Raw genomic sequence first — 15,889 nt, forward strand, 5'->3', positions numbered from 1 at the left:
GGTTATAAGAATGCTCAGTGATCTCAAGGAGAACTTCAACAGAGAGATAGGAAGCATAAAAATGGAGCTGGAACTCATGCAAAAGAACCAGTCAGAAATAAAGGATACAATAACAGAAATGAAGAATATATTATAAGAAATCAACAGTAGATTAGATGAAGCAGAGGATCCAACCAGTAATAAAGAAATAAGGTAGCAGAAAACACCCAACCAGAACAGCAATATCATGTGTGTCAACATTTGCATTATAGGGGTACCAGAAAAAGAAGAGAGAGCAAGGAATTGAAAACCTATTTAAAGAAATAATGACAGAAAACTTCCCTAACTTGGTAAAGGAAATAAACATACAAGCCCAAGAAGCACAGATAGTCCCAAACAAGATAAACCCAAAGAAGTCAACAGCAAGACACATCATAATTAAAATGCCAAAGGTTAAAGACAAAAGAGAATCTTAAAAACAGCAAGAAAAAAGCAGTTAGTTACCTAAAAGAGAGCTCCCATAAGACTGGCAGCTGATTTCACAACAGAAACTTTGCAGGCCAAGAGGGAACTGCAGGAAATATTCCAAGTGATGTAAAGCAACACCATACAACCAAGATTATTCCACCCAGAAAGGCTGTCATTTACAATTGAAGGACAGATAAGGAGCTTCCCAGACAAGAAAAAGCTGAAGGAGTTCATCACCACCAAACCAGTATTACAAGGAATCTAAGACGAACTTCTTTAAGATGGGAGGGTGTTAAGGATGGGTGAAAGGGGAAGGGATTAATAAGTATAGATTGGTTGTTACACAGTTGTCATGGAGATGTAGGGTATAGCATAAGGAATATAGTCAATAATATTGTAATAGCTAGGTATGGTGCTAGGTAGGTACCAGTTCTGTCAGAGTGACAAAAGGGAATGGAGTTGAGGGCAGGGTGAAAAAGATGAAGGTATTAAGAAATACAAACTGGTAGTTAATATAGTACAGGGAATATAATCAACAATGATGTAAAGATCATGTAAAGTGCTAGGTGGGCACTGGACTTCTCAGGGGGATCACCTCATAGACTGTGTCCAATGCGCAATACAACTGAAACTGAAGTAGCATAATATTTAATGTCAACTTTAACTAAATATATAGATATATATAGTCACAGGACATGGAATACAACATAGGGAAGATAGTCAATGGTATTGTTGCAGTTATATAAGATGTCAGAGGGGTAGTAGCTTGGGGGTGAGTTATCACTTTATGAAGGGTTTAAATGTCTAACTATTATGCTGCTTTGTACACCTGAAACTAATAAAAACTAAATGTTAAAAAAAAAGAAAAAACAACAACTGCATTTGCACATATGGTGGGGCCACCGAAGAGGTACTTTATGTATCAGCATTAGAGCATTCTTTATCTGTTTAGCCAATCAATAGTTCATTGTGATACTATAGTGATGCAAGACTTTAAATGATTTTATAGGTTCACTATTTTAGGGTTTGGCGAAGTTAGGAATCTTCCTGACCAACTGACTAGGAGTTTCTTTGAGAAGGATATTTCAGGATACCAAAGAGACAGATACTCACTTCACTGGTTTGTTCAATGGTGCCTTTACAAGGCAGTTTTAGTAACGTCCAGGTGTTATCCCCATGCTCTCTCTCCTCTGCTCAGGAGAGCTGTCCCTTGCCCCACCCACAAGCTGGCCCTATTCCTTTGGTCAATGGGGATCGGAGGTGGGAGAATGTTGCCATGCAGCAGCCTACCCGTCTGTCTCCTCCTACCTGCCCCTAAAGAAAGGAGAGTCTGTGAGATGGATCGTTTCATGGACTTTGCTTCTCCTTTGTGCTTGCACCTTATGTCTCCCTGTTTGGTCCCAGAAAGATGGCTGGTCAGCCAATGACGAGTAAGACTCCCCACAGGGGGGACAACTCAAGCCAGGCACAGCCGAGTGGGGACCAGCAAGAGAATCCACGGGGTTCATAGAGGTGGGCACAGCCCCCCACCTTCCCCTAGCTAAGGAGAGCCTCTGCCTCTGTGGTTGCATTCCTTCCCACAACTTGCAAGGGAAGAGATTCAGTGGTGTGCTCTCCATCTATTCATATGTATAAAGGTTTTGTTCTTTGGGGAAGTACATACATCCTGAGACTTATGGTTCTGCTGCCTGCAGACAAGGGTGATTGGCTTGAATCAGTTTCCTATTATAATGTATGGGATTCACAGATCTTGAGATTGACAAGCTTTATCTCCTTTACTTCCCCACCTAACTAATAAAAGCTATGCGTAGGCCCAATTCAGGGTTCAGTCCTGAGACTGTGGTCCCTTGGCCCTGCTTGCACTCTATTCTTGTCTACTGTCTTTTCTTAACCCTGCACTGCCCTCCTCGCTCCCCACAACTCTCGTCATGTGGGACGCGACAGGGGAAGGCACACAGGGATTTGCCCACACTCACAGCTCAGCTTTATGGAAGGAACAGATTACTGCTCATAGGTGTGTGCTGGGGAAGGGACCCATGTAATATCATTAATCATCCTGATCAGTCCTAGGGGCCACCCATTCATAATTCTCTTATTCAGTGTGAAGCAAGTACAAAGGTGATGTTCAACCAACACTCTCTTGGCTTCATGAGGCACCAAGAGACTCAATCTTTCCCTGTTCTCTAGTAAAAACCTGAAATAGTAGCTCATACCATCTCCTGAGAAAGAGATTCTACGGGTCTTACATTCCTTTCTTTCTCTTGAAAAAGAATAGAAAGGCTCTGGGAAAGAGCTACATCGAGTCTAGAATAATTTGAGGCAATCCTCAAAACCTATTAATCCTGATTTTGCATTTTAAAAAAAGGGCCATTGTAACATGACAAATGTCAGGTTTGTTTTATTATAATTTTAGTGACAACAAAAGGTATTTGACCAGGCTTCATAACACTATCGTAGAATATAAACATATTACAGTGATATCTTATATTTTATATATGTGATATAAGAAATATGTTTGCATAATTAAATGTTTATTAAAAAATTCTGTCCAATTTTCCCCATTCTGACATATTGGAAGAACAGAAAGTATGGCTGATGATTAAAAAGCATTTTTTCCAGGCCATTCCTAACTCAGACATGAACAACTGTGACATACTGGTTGGCTCGATTGTTCTCTTTTATATGACACTGGATGATTATTTGTGAGAATATCTAACTCATGGTTTGGAACCAGTGACTTACTAGAAATTTGTATCTCCCACCCTGACTTTCTAATTTTTACAATGAAATTTCCAGAAACAATCCCAGATGGCCAAAAGAACAGATTTGCAGTTCCAGTCAAATTGTGGGCCATTACTTTTCCAGTGGGGGAAGAAAAAAATGAAAAATGCTGTATATTAACCTTATTGTACATAACAGCTGGACTATTAGGAAGTAACCTCTGAACTTAATTTATTGACAAGGAAATTCTCTTGGGTTTAAAGTATTTAGAGATATAGAATGGATACAGATATCAGGGTTAAAAGAAACTTGCAATCTGATAAAATTGAACACATTTCTTCTGCTGAATTGTCAGAATCATAAATGAGTTGGTTGAGCTGTCTATAATTGGACTTTTTTTTCAGCAGGAGGCTTCTGGAGGTTGGGATGACAGTTAATAAAATTTGATGTGCAGATGAGACCTAGAGATTGTAAAAGTCAGATAGGTTCCTTGGCAGATTCCACAGTGATGAAAAATGCTATTGTTCCTCCTGGCTGCCTCCCCTGGCGCGGTTTATGAGCCTCTCAGCTTGTGGGCAGGTGTAGTTGGGGCAGAGATAGTTGTGTCTGCCCGATTATTTCCTGGGGTATCTGGTTCTTTCCACTTAGCTTCCTGCTGTCACTTTCTGAAACCGCTTTCACAGATGCATTAGCCTGTGGGCAGCTGTTTACTGCTGAGCTATTCTCTGCTAAAAGCAATCAGCAGTCCTTTTCAACTGAGAACCAAAGGCAGGTTACAACAGATTACTTTCTAGGCAAAGTTGGAGACCAAGGATTTAGGACCATGTTGGTGGGCATGTTCTCAAGGGTGCTCCCTTTGGAAACACACTAAGAACCTCAGAGGCAGGTGCTCCTAAAATGGTTGGTCACTGATGGCAGTTGACTGTGTTGACTTCTGTAAAGGGCACTTGTCCCTTGAACCCTCCTAGACCACATGTTTAAAGTTCAAATTACTTTCAAGTTATGTAGAACTAATAGGTCACAATAATATGAAAAAACAATTTCTTTAAAGTTACATAGCCATCTTCTAATTGCAAAATGCTTTCAACCCATTTGCTCCCTTTCTTATCAGAGTGTAAAAGATATTGGTTATTGTGTAATAGAAGTAACACAATTTTTTGTGTTTTAATACTGCCAGGCAGTCATGATACCCATGGAAGTCCCAGAATTCATGGGAACAGTGTACTCTTTCTCAAAACTCATGAAGGCATAGAGGAATGATTAAGAATCCATTATTGGTGAATGATTACATAACAAGCTTATAAAAATGCATAGCACCTATTTTTGACCTGAGACCAGTAATCCATTGAATCACATTCTTGAAATAGTCTACTTACTGTGCTCTGAAAAAAAAAAAAAGTCACTAAATGAACATACTACTGTGGGTATTTGGCCCTTCCACCTGTCTTTGTAGCTTTGAGAAACAATTTTAAATAAAGAAAAAAGCACATTCATAATAATTCTTTTCTCTGTCTAATAAGCTTTTGTATACTTTGGAAATTAAGGAATTTCTTATAATATAGTCCTACTAGTAAAATTACTCTCAAATTAATATTTAACATTTGTGTAACTTTATTCAGAAGAATGTAATCTGGCTTGTTTCCTTAACTATGGTTGGTATTTAGGTGTAAATATGGACAGGACAAAATGCATACAATATACTAAAATTTAGTCATGTAAATATCACATTTCATTGTATAGAAAAGATAGAATTGTTAGTCATTCATGGAATAGCAAAATAAAGCATAAAATACTCTTAAATTGGATACCCTTCAGCATCTTTGGCCAAATTACATAGATAATTTAAACAAGCTGATCTTTTTATACTTCATATTTTAGTAAAGCCTACTTACTTTCTCACAATCTTTAAAATTTAGTTTGCAGTTTCCTGTACAGAAACTTACAGAAGCTATGACTAATGTAACGTAGAAATTAGAATTAAATAAAAACTCAAAAAAAGTTTTGATTGGGTTTCCTAGGCTCCTTGAAATCAAGTACCTTACCATTTTAATTAGACAAAGAAATGTCAGCATGTTAAATGCACTTGTATGTGCCTATTCAGAGAGAAGGTTTAGGATGCTGGATTTACTAAATCCCACTGGTTGGGTTGTGCCCTAACTGCCCAGTCTATTCATTTAAAGTGCACGTGGATAATCGGTCAGGAACTTCTCACAGGGGCAAAAGTATTGTCACCTCACAAACCACGTGTTTGATAGCAGTTTTGTTACCACCAGTGCCGGTGTCTTTCCTGATGCGTCCCAAGGAACGGGACATAGATGTTTTAGAAGATGAGGACGGTGCCACGTCCTCTGTTAGTGTTCTGTTATTTTCCACAGATCCTCAGCAGCCTTTGCACATCCTCAGCTGCCCACTGCCTCACATTATCCAAAGTCAGAAACGCATACGGCTTTATAAAGACCAAAGAGTGGAGTCAGAAAACCCACATTTTTAAAGTAAAGACCCCACTCCATATATTTTAGCATCAAATGCATGTGGCGCACACTAACTGAGAAAATTTATTTGGTGAAGTGAACCTAACAATGTGTCCTTAGGGTAGAAAGGACAAGCCCATCTTCCAGTGGGAAAGTGGTAGAGTAGAGACATCAAGGGAAAGAAATTAAGAAACTGGATAAGTGAGTCTCCATATGATAGGGATGAGTGAAAGTAGAGAAATTAAATGAAAAATTAATAGTCGGCCTCTGAGGTCATTCTTTGTACTGAAATGCAGTTGTTTTAGAAAGTCTTTATTACTAAAGACATGATTTCCTCATAGCTGAGGGGGAAAGTTCAATTACTGTACCCATATAATTGTCCATTTTAAATCGTTTTAGGTAAAGGTTGAGTATTGAATGGATTTGTCATACTCAGAATGAAACTGGTGCAAATGAAATTCCTGTAAAGGGGCATTAAATTTACTGTTTTCTCATTTGCTATAAAAGCCTTGTAAGTACCAAGATTTGAGATAGGTGGGGTTATTATTAACCAAGTAAGGATGAAGGAGCTTCCTGATGGGTTAAAAGCAATTCCTTTTTTAGTTTATAGTTTAAGGGGGAAAAAAAAATCAGTCTCCTTTTTTTCTAGGGGTAATTAGATACTACTCTTCTGCTGTTATAATTCATTTTCCAGATCCCACTGTCCAATATATTTTAATGGGTTTCTTTATGTCAACCCCATTTTTCCAGTCATTACCATCCATGTGCTAATCAAATAATTATCTTGTCATTCATTTTATAATACATTCTGTAAAAAAAACATAAATCCTTTCAGAATTAAGGAATACAATTATATTCAGATCATGAACATTATTTTATTGAACATATGATGGATCATTTGAATAAAACAAAAGCCAAAATAGTAAATATCATTCTGTATAAATAAAGAGAGTATTTAAAAATTATTGAAATGTTAAAAATTCACATGTTACTTTTATAGCTTATAGAGATTCTTGATAAAGTGAACTGTGAGCAATTTTAAGAGATGTATTTCAACAGCTGCCCAATATTAGTTCCTTAGTTTCTGATGATTAAATTATCATTTCTTTATTATGTAATGTGATTATTCAACATTATTGATACCTAAACTTAACATTCAATTTGAAAGAAACTTTACCCTCTTTTTAATTGTGAATGCCTATGGCAAAATTTTAAAGAATCTAATTATGAAGGTTAAGAGACTAAGGATTCATACACTAGCAGCAAGTATTTGATTCCCACCTGCTCTGAGGAAACCCTTAGCTGCCTTATCAACCATTCTGACACAGGGCAATGTGAGCACTCAGGGACAAAGTCTCCCCCCACCAGGAGCAGCCACATGTGCTCTGCAGAACAGAGTCAAAGACCAGAGTACTGTCTATACTGTCTCAGCCATATCCATTTAACAGTTGTATTGAAATACAGCTAACATACAATATTATATTAGTTTCAGGTGTGCATCATAGTTGTTCAACAGTACCCACCTAGCACTATACAGAGTTACCACATTATTGATTACATTCCCTATGCTAAAGAAGTGATCCACCATAATAAGTCAGCAGCCATCTGACACCTTACCACGCTATCACAATACTATTGACTACTTGTATATACAATGGAATACTACTCAGCCATAAAAAAGAAGGAAATCTTGCTATCTGCGAAAACATGGATGGACCTAGAGGGTATTGTGCTGAGTACAAGCCAGACAGTGAAAGACAAATGTCGTATGATTTCATTTATAAGTGGAATCTAAAGAACAAAACAAACAAACAAACAAAATAAATAGAATCAAATTCACCACCTGTTTTTTATCCATTCATCCATTCAGGGACACCCAGGTTTCCTTCATATCTTGGCTTATGTAAATAATGCTTCAGTGAACATATGGATGAGCACATCCCCTCGAAGTAGCATTTTAGGTTTTTTTTTGGATAAATACCCAGAAGTGTGAAGAACTGGGATTTGTCTCTTGTAAAGTCTTTGTTTTAAAGTCTGTTTTGTCTGCTATAAATATTGCTACCCCACATTTTTGTTTGTTTGCTTGTTTCCATTTTCATGAGATATCTTTTTCCATCCCTTTATTTTCAGTCTATGTGTGTCTTTTGATCTGAAGTGAGTTTCTTGTAGGCAGCATATGTAAGAATCTTGTTTTCTTATTCATTCAGCCTCCTATCTTTTGATTGGAGCATTTAATCCATTTACATTGAAAGTAATTGTTGATAGGTTTGAGTTATTGCTATTTTATCATTTTATTTATTTATTTGTTTGTTTATTTATTTATTTATTTATTTATTTATTTATTTTTCATCTTAAGGAAGTCCCTCTAAGATTCCTTGTAATACCGGTTTGGTGGTGATGAACTCCTTCAGCTTTTCCTTGTCTGGGAAGCTCCTTATCTGTCCATCTATTCTATTATGATGGCTTTGCTGGGTAGAGTAATCTTGATTGTAGGTCCTTGCTTTTCATCACTTGGAATATTTCCAGCCAATCCCTCTGGCCTGCAAAGTTTCTGTTGAGAAATTAGCTGATAGTCTTATGGGAGCTCCCTTGTAGGTTACTAACTGCTTTTCTCTTGCTGCTTTTAAGATTCTCTCTTTGTCTTTAACCTTTGGCATTTTAATTATGATGTGTCTTAATTGGTGTTTCCTCTTTGGGTTTATCTTGTTTGGGACTCTCTGTGCTTCCTGGGCTTGTACATCTATTTCCCTCACCAGCTTAGGGAAGTTTTCTGTCATTATTTTTTCAAGTGAGTTCAATTCCTTGCTCTCTCTCTTCTCCTCATGGTACCCTGATAATGCAAATGTTGGTCTAATTGATGTTGTCCCAGAGGCCCCTTAAACTTTCCTCATCATTTGTATTCTTTATTCTTTTTTCTGTTCTGATTGGATGTTTTATGCTACCTTATCTTCTAAATCACTGATTTGATCCTCTGCTTCATCTGACCTACTCTTGATTCCCTGTAATGTGTTCCTCATTTCTGTTATTATATTCTTTATTTCTGACTATCTTTTTAAATGTTTTCTATCTCTATTTTTATGTTTTCCATCTCCTTGTTGAAGTTTTCCCTGAGATCATTGAGCATTCTTATAACCAGTGTTTTGAACTCTGCATCTGGTAGATTGCTTGTCTCCATTTTGTTTAGTTCTTTTTCTGGAGCTTTATTCTGTTCTTTCATTTGGGACATGTATCTTTGTCTCCCCATTTTAGCCCTATATGTGTTCCTATGTATCAGGTAGGGTTGCTGTGTCTCCCGGTCTTAGTAAAGTGGCCTTATGTAGTAGGAGTGCTGTGAGGCTCAGTGTTTTAGTCTCCCTGGTCACTAGAGCTGGGTGCTTCAGGTGTGTCCCTTGTGTGTGTTGTGTGTGCCGTCCTCTTGTAGTTGAGTCTTGGTTGCTGTTTACATGTCAATGAGAGGGATTGACCCCTGGGCTCATTGTGACGACTGTTGTGAGGACGGTTGTGAGGACTAGCCATGACTACAGTGGAGGAGTTGTTGTGCAGGAGCTGACCCTACGGAGCAGGATCTGCCTCAGCAGAGCTCTGGTGCCTCCCCAATCCACCCCTTGGGTGTGTTGTACTTTTAGGTGGGTAGGTAATGCTGCAGCTCGTTCCAAAACTGGCCACTAGGCATGTCAGCCCCAAGGCCATCTGGGAGGGGATCTGCTGCAGGTCAAATTCAACAGCAGCCTGTGATCCACCCAGGGCCACCTGGCAGCAGTCACAAAGAAATCCACAGATGGCTGCTATCTGTGCCATACTTGGAAGTGCCTCAAGAGACCAAGCTACGAACCAAGGCTGGCTGCCACTAGTACTGCACTTAGGGCTCCTCAGTCAGAGGTACAGGACACTCTCTCTCAAGCCAGATGCTGATTATCTGGGTTCCACAACCTTTGAAGAAAGCCTGCGTCTTGAACCAAGGCAGGCAGTTTGTACAAAAAAGCCACTGGAAGTGGCTTGGGTGTGTCTGAAAGTTGTGTTGGGCTGGGTCTCAGAATCACCAGGGAATGGTGAACAAACACTGTCAACAGGGTTGATGGAGACTCAGATATGGTGGTTGCCTGCATCTGCATGCTGGGAAGGGGGAGGGCTCAGCAAAGAAAAAATGGCCTCCACCAGCTCCCCCATCTGGGAGAAAGCTTCCCTCTAGCCCTCATCCTGAAACCAGACAACTCAATAGCCACACCCCTGCCCCGCCCCCATATGTCCCTGCTGCCTCTCCAGCTGCTGCCCTAGCTCTGGAGCTCAGCCAGTGATTCCATCAGTGAGTTAGTCTGTGCTCAGTCCCTTGAAGAGCAGCACCTGGGACTACAGCCACTGCCCACCTGTCTCAGTCAGACACAATTTCCACTGGTTTTCACAACCAGAAATTATGGGGACTTCTCTCCCGGCACTGAAACCCTGGGCTGGGGTGGGGCTAGGACCTCTCCCTCCTCAGAGGGGCCCTCCACAGCTGAGATAGCCCTCCTGATTTTTAATGGTCACATGCAGATGTGGGACCAGCCTGTTCGGCATCTCTGCCCAGTCTAAAGTGGCTTCTTCTGTATGTTTGTAGTTGTAGGACTTCAGTTCAGCAAGATTTCAGGTGATTCTCAATGATGGTTGTTTTGTAATTTTGATGTTGTCACGAAAGAAGGCAAACACAGCATTTACCTACTGCATCATCTTGACTGGAACTCGGCCAGAGGTCAGCCATATTTATTTTTAAACATGGCTTCTGTTTCTGCCAGTCCACCAAAGGGAACATGCCAAAGTGGTCCATCTGTAGCATTTCCTATAATCATGCTCTGCCTTGGCTTCATGGACATCAGCACCTGCTACATTTCCTTAATTTGTCTGAAATTCACCTCACAGTCTCTTTCCCAGTTTCTTCCTCCCTTGACCTATTTTTTAGGGTTCTTCTTGCCTTCTATTCTTATCACTCAACCCTCATGTCCTCTGGTGACTTCAAATGTGACTTCAGGAACATATCTTCAATCTGTGTCTTCTGCCAGTCTCATTGCTGGGCAGTAGGTAGTTATCTAAATGCTAGCCAGCCATCTTCACTTGTATTCCCATCTTGGGCATCTCAAACACACTGTGTTTAAAACAAAACTCATGATTTTAACCTCATCAAAACTGTGTCTCCTTTTGGGTCTCCCATGTCCCACATAAGGAAACCATCACTCATTAAATTGCCAGAAACTCTTCTCCTCTGATATTCCTTCAGTAATATGATAAATTACAAGTAAAATGGGACAACCACTCTGAAAACAGTTTGATAGTTTCTTAAAAAAAAAAAAAAATATGCAACTACCATACCAACTTGCAGTTGCATTCCTAGACATTTACGGCAGAGAGGTGAAAATTATGTTCACACAAAACCATATACACAACTATTTATGGAAACTTTATTCTTGCTAGTCAAAAACTGGAAACAAAGCAGATGGCCTTCAATGGGTGAATGGTTGAACTGTAGCAAAATACATACCATGGAATACTAGTTAGCAAACAAAAGAAGAAACTGTTGATACATACAGCAACTTGGAAGAATCTTGATTAAATGATGCTGAATGAAAAACAATAAAGCTAATCCCCAAAAGTTATATACTCTGTTGTTCCATTTACATAACATTCTTGAAATGAAAAGGTATAGAAATGGAGAATACACTGGTGTATGTCAGGGAGAAGGGGAAGTGGTGTCACCATCAAAGGGAACATGAGGGATCCTTGTGATAGAAATATTCTGTAACTTGACAGTATCAATGTGAACATCCTGACTGTTATTTTGCTATAATTTATAATAGGTTATTACTGAGAGAAACTAGGTTAAAGGGCACTCGGGTTCTCTTTGTATGATTTATTGTAACTGTAAGTGAATCTGTTGTTATCTCAAAATAAAAATAATTTTAAAATTAAGAAATAAAACATTTTTGTCCAACTACTTCATGAGTCAGGAGCCATCGAAAGGAAAAAAAATACAGTAAATATATTTTCTTTCTTCTTTGATTCTTACAAAATGTTACATACATTCTATATATTTTAAAACCAACTTAGAGCGCAGCTGGGATACCCAAGCTCCAACTTTGTCACATGAAAACTGGGGTGTATTTGAAGTCTTCATTCAGAAAAATTGCAAAATTATTATCCATGCTTGTCAGAAGACATAACTATTTGTGCCAGAAATGCTAACAATCAAGTCCAGTTCTTTGCAAACAACAATTTTAATACAATTACAAATAAAGTGAATTTGCAAGCAATTGTTTTGAGTTATGCTTGGAACCTAACCATACAAGGTGGCTGGCTGCCCATGTTTCAGGCAGTAAGGGCATATCTTCATTTTTTTAGATTATTTCAGTACCCCAACTTTGGTGTGCCTGGTACAGCTTTAGCCAACAAAAGCTTCTTTGAGGCTGATAAAGTTACAATGCTAGGGCGTGAAAAAGCTACTGCTGTGTTGTAACAGCACAGATGTGGACAAGACAAGAGCTTCCCACTATGGGGTAAAGCTGCACAGAAATGGAAGAAGCACTGTAGTGCAATTACCAAAAAATGGCTCCTTTATGGTGTAGTTCAGATCTCTAGTTCTACAGTTCTAGTTCTAGTTTTGTGCTGTTGCACCTGCCCAATATGATTCTGTGTTTGACTTTGGAACTGGCTGTCATAATACAGCCTGTGACAGCCTTCATGGACACATGTTACTACTACTAGCTGAATTCCGACATCTGAGGAGCCCAAGGAAGTGTGAGAGGTTACAACTACTACAAAAGTTATTTCTGAATCTGTGGCCTCTGATTCATTTTATTTTCCTTGGTGCCCAGATGTCGAGTGCATTTTAATAGCCATGTGTCCTCCCAGGTTATGTGTTAACACTGGGTACAAGACTTGGCATTAACCAGGCTCTGTGTTGCATCAAACAGAAATATGGCAGGTTTCTTGACAGCCATTTTTTGATAGACTATTTCCAGCAAAACCAATAATTTACCGAGCAGTTCCAAGTGAACTCCCCAGTGAAGAACATGAAGGTGCAACCACTGACAACGCCCCGTTTTAAGAAATAAACCCATTTGAAACTGTGTGAGGGGAGCCACCCCGAATATAAAACCACAACCAGGAAAACACTATCAAAACAGCCTTGAAAATGAGAGGTAGCATGAGGCTGAGACAGCTGCTGGGCAGGAAGTGAGGTGGCCCAGGCTTGCCCACGGAGCACCCCATGGTAGGCAGCCTCGGTCACCTTCTGGAGACCCTGAGACAGACAAATTAATCCGGAACCTAAAGAAGAAGCTGAGAGCAGTCAACACCTGAGAGGCAAGCAGCAGCTGGAGACAACTGGGAAAACATCGACTGGAGAAAATGCAGCAGGAGGGCCTTACTCCAGGAGCCAGAAGACGTAGGATCTAAAGATTCACAGAAACCAGAGTGAACACATCTTACCTTAAGTCCACTGGTATGTATGGAACATCACGTGCCCACCACTAATGTTTATCTATAACTTTAACCATGTATCCAAGAGGTTTTCAATAGCGTGAGAACACATGAGATACGTGAGAGTAAGTCTAACAAGTGGTGTCCAAGAACGCTGCACTGAAAACTGTACAAAACATTGCTGAGGGAAATTAAAGGCCAAAAGTACATCATGTTCCTGAAAGTTCAGTATTTCCCCCAAAATGTATTTATATGGTCTATGCAATTAAACAAAAGTCAAAGTCAGCACTGCTTTTGTAACAACTGATAAGTCGTATCTAAACTTGATATGGAAATGTAAAGAACCTAGAATAGCCTAGAAGTGTTTTCTTTAAAACTGAAGGATTTCCCTTAGCTGATTTCAGGAAAAACTCTAAAGCTACAGAAAACAATGCTGCGTGATACTGGTGAGAAGGCAGATCTCTGGAACTTAAGCGAAAGCCTAGAAAATAGTTTCTCAGCTTTGTCACTGTTGACATTTGGGGACAGATAACTCTGTGGTGGGGCAGTCCTGTGCATTGTAGGATGGTCAGAAGCATCTCTGGCCTCCGTCCACTAGGTGGCAGTAACAACCTTGAATCATGACAACCAGCACTGTCTCCAGACATTGCCAAATATTCCCTAGGGGGTAAAATTGCCTGTCAATTCAGACCACCAGTTTAGAATTTGCCCTACACATATATGGTAAATTTATTTTTGGCAAATATGCCAACGCCATTCTATGAGAAGTGGAGTCATTTCAACACATGATATCAGAAAATTAGACACTTTACTCATAGCATACATTAAAAAACTTGAAATGGAACATAGATAGTAATATAAAACCTAAAATGAAAATAGCTAGAAGAAAATGAAAAAAAAAAAAACTATGAGTTTTAAACACACACACACACACACACACACACACACACACACACCATGAATCCTAAAAGAAAAAAAAATTGTTAACTTGAACTTCATTAAAATTAAAACTATTAAACAAATAGTCTTTCACAAATAAGATACATAAATCCTACCTTCCTCCAAAAATGAAAAAAAAAACGAAAAAACAAAAAAAACACACAAAAGGATGGTTAAATCATGAGCCAGCAGAGAAATGAAAATTCAAACCACAGTCTGATACCACGACACACCTTGTAGAATGGCTACAAAGACAGATGTGAGGATACAGAACCTCTCATGCACCCTGAATTAAAATGACATAACTGTTTTGGAAACAGTTTGACAATGTTTTTAAACAAGTTAAACATACATCGACCATAAGAAGCACCCCTTCCACTACTGAGTATTTACCTGAGAGAGAAGGAAACATATGCCCATAAAGGACTTCTAAACAAGTGTTCATAACAGCTTTGTTTGTAATAGCCAGACACTGCAAACATCACAACTGTCCATTAATAGACTGCCAGGTAAACAAAATACAGCCTATTCATTCCACTGAAAATTACTCAGTGAGAAAATCAACAACCTTCTGACACATACAACAATGTGGATGGATTGCAGAGCAATCAGGCTAAGTAAAAGCAGACAGGCAAAACACCATAGCTGTTCTGATTCCATTTGTATGCGATTCTAGAAAATGCAATCTACTCCGGAATGACAGAGAGCAGATCTGTGGTTGCTGGATAGGATTGTAGGGAGGGACGGATGGCCCAGAGACATAAAGAAACTTTTCAGGGAGTTGGAAAGTTTAGTATCCTGATTATGGGGATGGTTTCACCTTGCATACATATATCAAAATTCTTCAAATTATGCAATTTGAATATGCATAGTTTACTGTAAATGAATTATATCGCAATATAGTAGAAAAACATTTAATTCACATACAATTTAACCCACTGAAGCAAATTATGGTGTTAGTCTGTAACTTTCTTTCCAATTTTTGAACAAAGCTCAGATCATGAAATTATCTCAAGAATAAAATGATCCCTGAATGTCATACATTTCTGGGGATTGCTTTCGGAATTCTTTCCCATCACATAGCACTGTTTAGGATTCTAATAGTTGCTGCTCACTTAGGTAATGTGGTTTTCCAAAATTCCTACCACAGTTTCTGTAATCAAAATATCTGGTTAGAAAAATGTCATTTGGAATGTCACTAGCAGTCTTTTAAAATAAATGCTAAAAGAGAAATATAAGAATAGGTACATTTTCAGTTTTAAAAAGTTCAGGGACAGTAGGTGCTAAATGCAGAAATCTAACTAGGAGTTAATTGATTGCCATTTGGTATTTGACATTGTTCTTCACTCCACAGTAAGAGATTTCTTTAAGCTGAAGATAATTTACTCCTGTAAGATATTAGCTAAGTCAATTAATATTAAAATGAATGAAATCAGGATTAGTTTTTAAAGTATGGTAATATTTGTTGTACATGAACTGAAACATGAAAAATGGAAATGAATTCTCAGAGCCTTATTTTTTTTACAAAAACTTGGGAGGCAATAGGTGTACAGATTCCATATTTCAAAACAAAAGTATTGACTATGATGAATGCATATGTCAAATGCCATCTTGTGGAAACTTCTTTGTAAGATAAATATCATTTTCATTGCATAAATTTGAGGCAATTTGATAAGAAATCAGGAATGTGGTGGGGAAAACAAATCATGCTAACATCTAGAAAATTTTACTGGTATCCAATTATTTATGCATAATATCCTGTGCAAGTCATATCTGATATCTGGGATCTTGGATCAGCATTAGCTTCATTCATTACTAGAAAAATTGACTGCTGAGCTATCAAAGAAAAAAAAATCAAAATCCAT

The 15,889-nt window shown here is 38.6% G+C and overlaps 1 protein-coding gene and 1 pseudogene across 1 annotated transcript in view; one reads left to right on the forward strand and one right to left on the reverse strand.

Moving 5' to 3' along the window:
• Positions 1-12,728, forward strand: part of LOC109433960 (eukaryotic translation initiation factor 2A) — a 52,947-nt pseudogene extending 40,219 nt beyond the window's left edge.
• Positions 1-15,889, reverse strand: part of LOC141570044 (ankyrin repeat domain-containing protein 26-like) — a 362,013-nt gene that overhangs the window by 108,890 nt on the left and 237,234 nt on the right. The window lies entirely within an intron of this gene.

This window comes from Rhinolophus sinicus, linkage group LG02 (assembly GCF_036562045.2).
Source record: "Rhinolophus sinicus isolate RSC01 linkage group LG02, ASM3656204v1, whole genome shotgun sequence".
In the NCBI taxonomy this organism is placed as follows: Eukaryota; Metazoa; Chordata; class Mammalia; order Chiroptera; family Rhinolophidae; genus Rhinolophus; species Rhinolophus sinicus.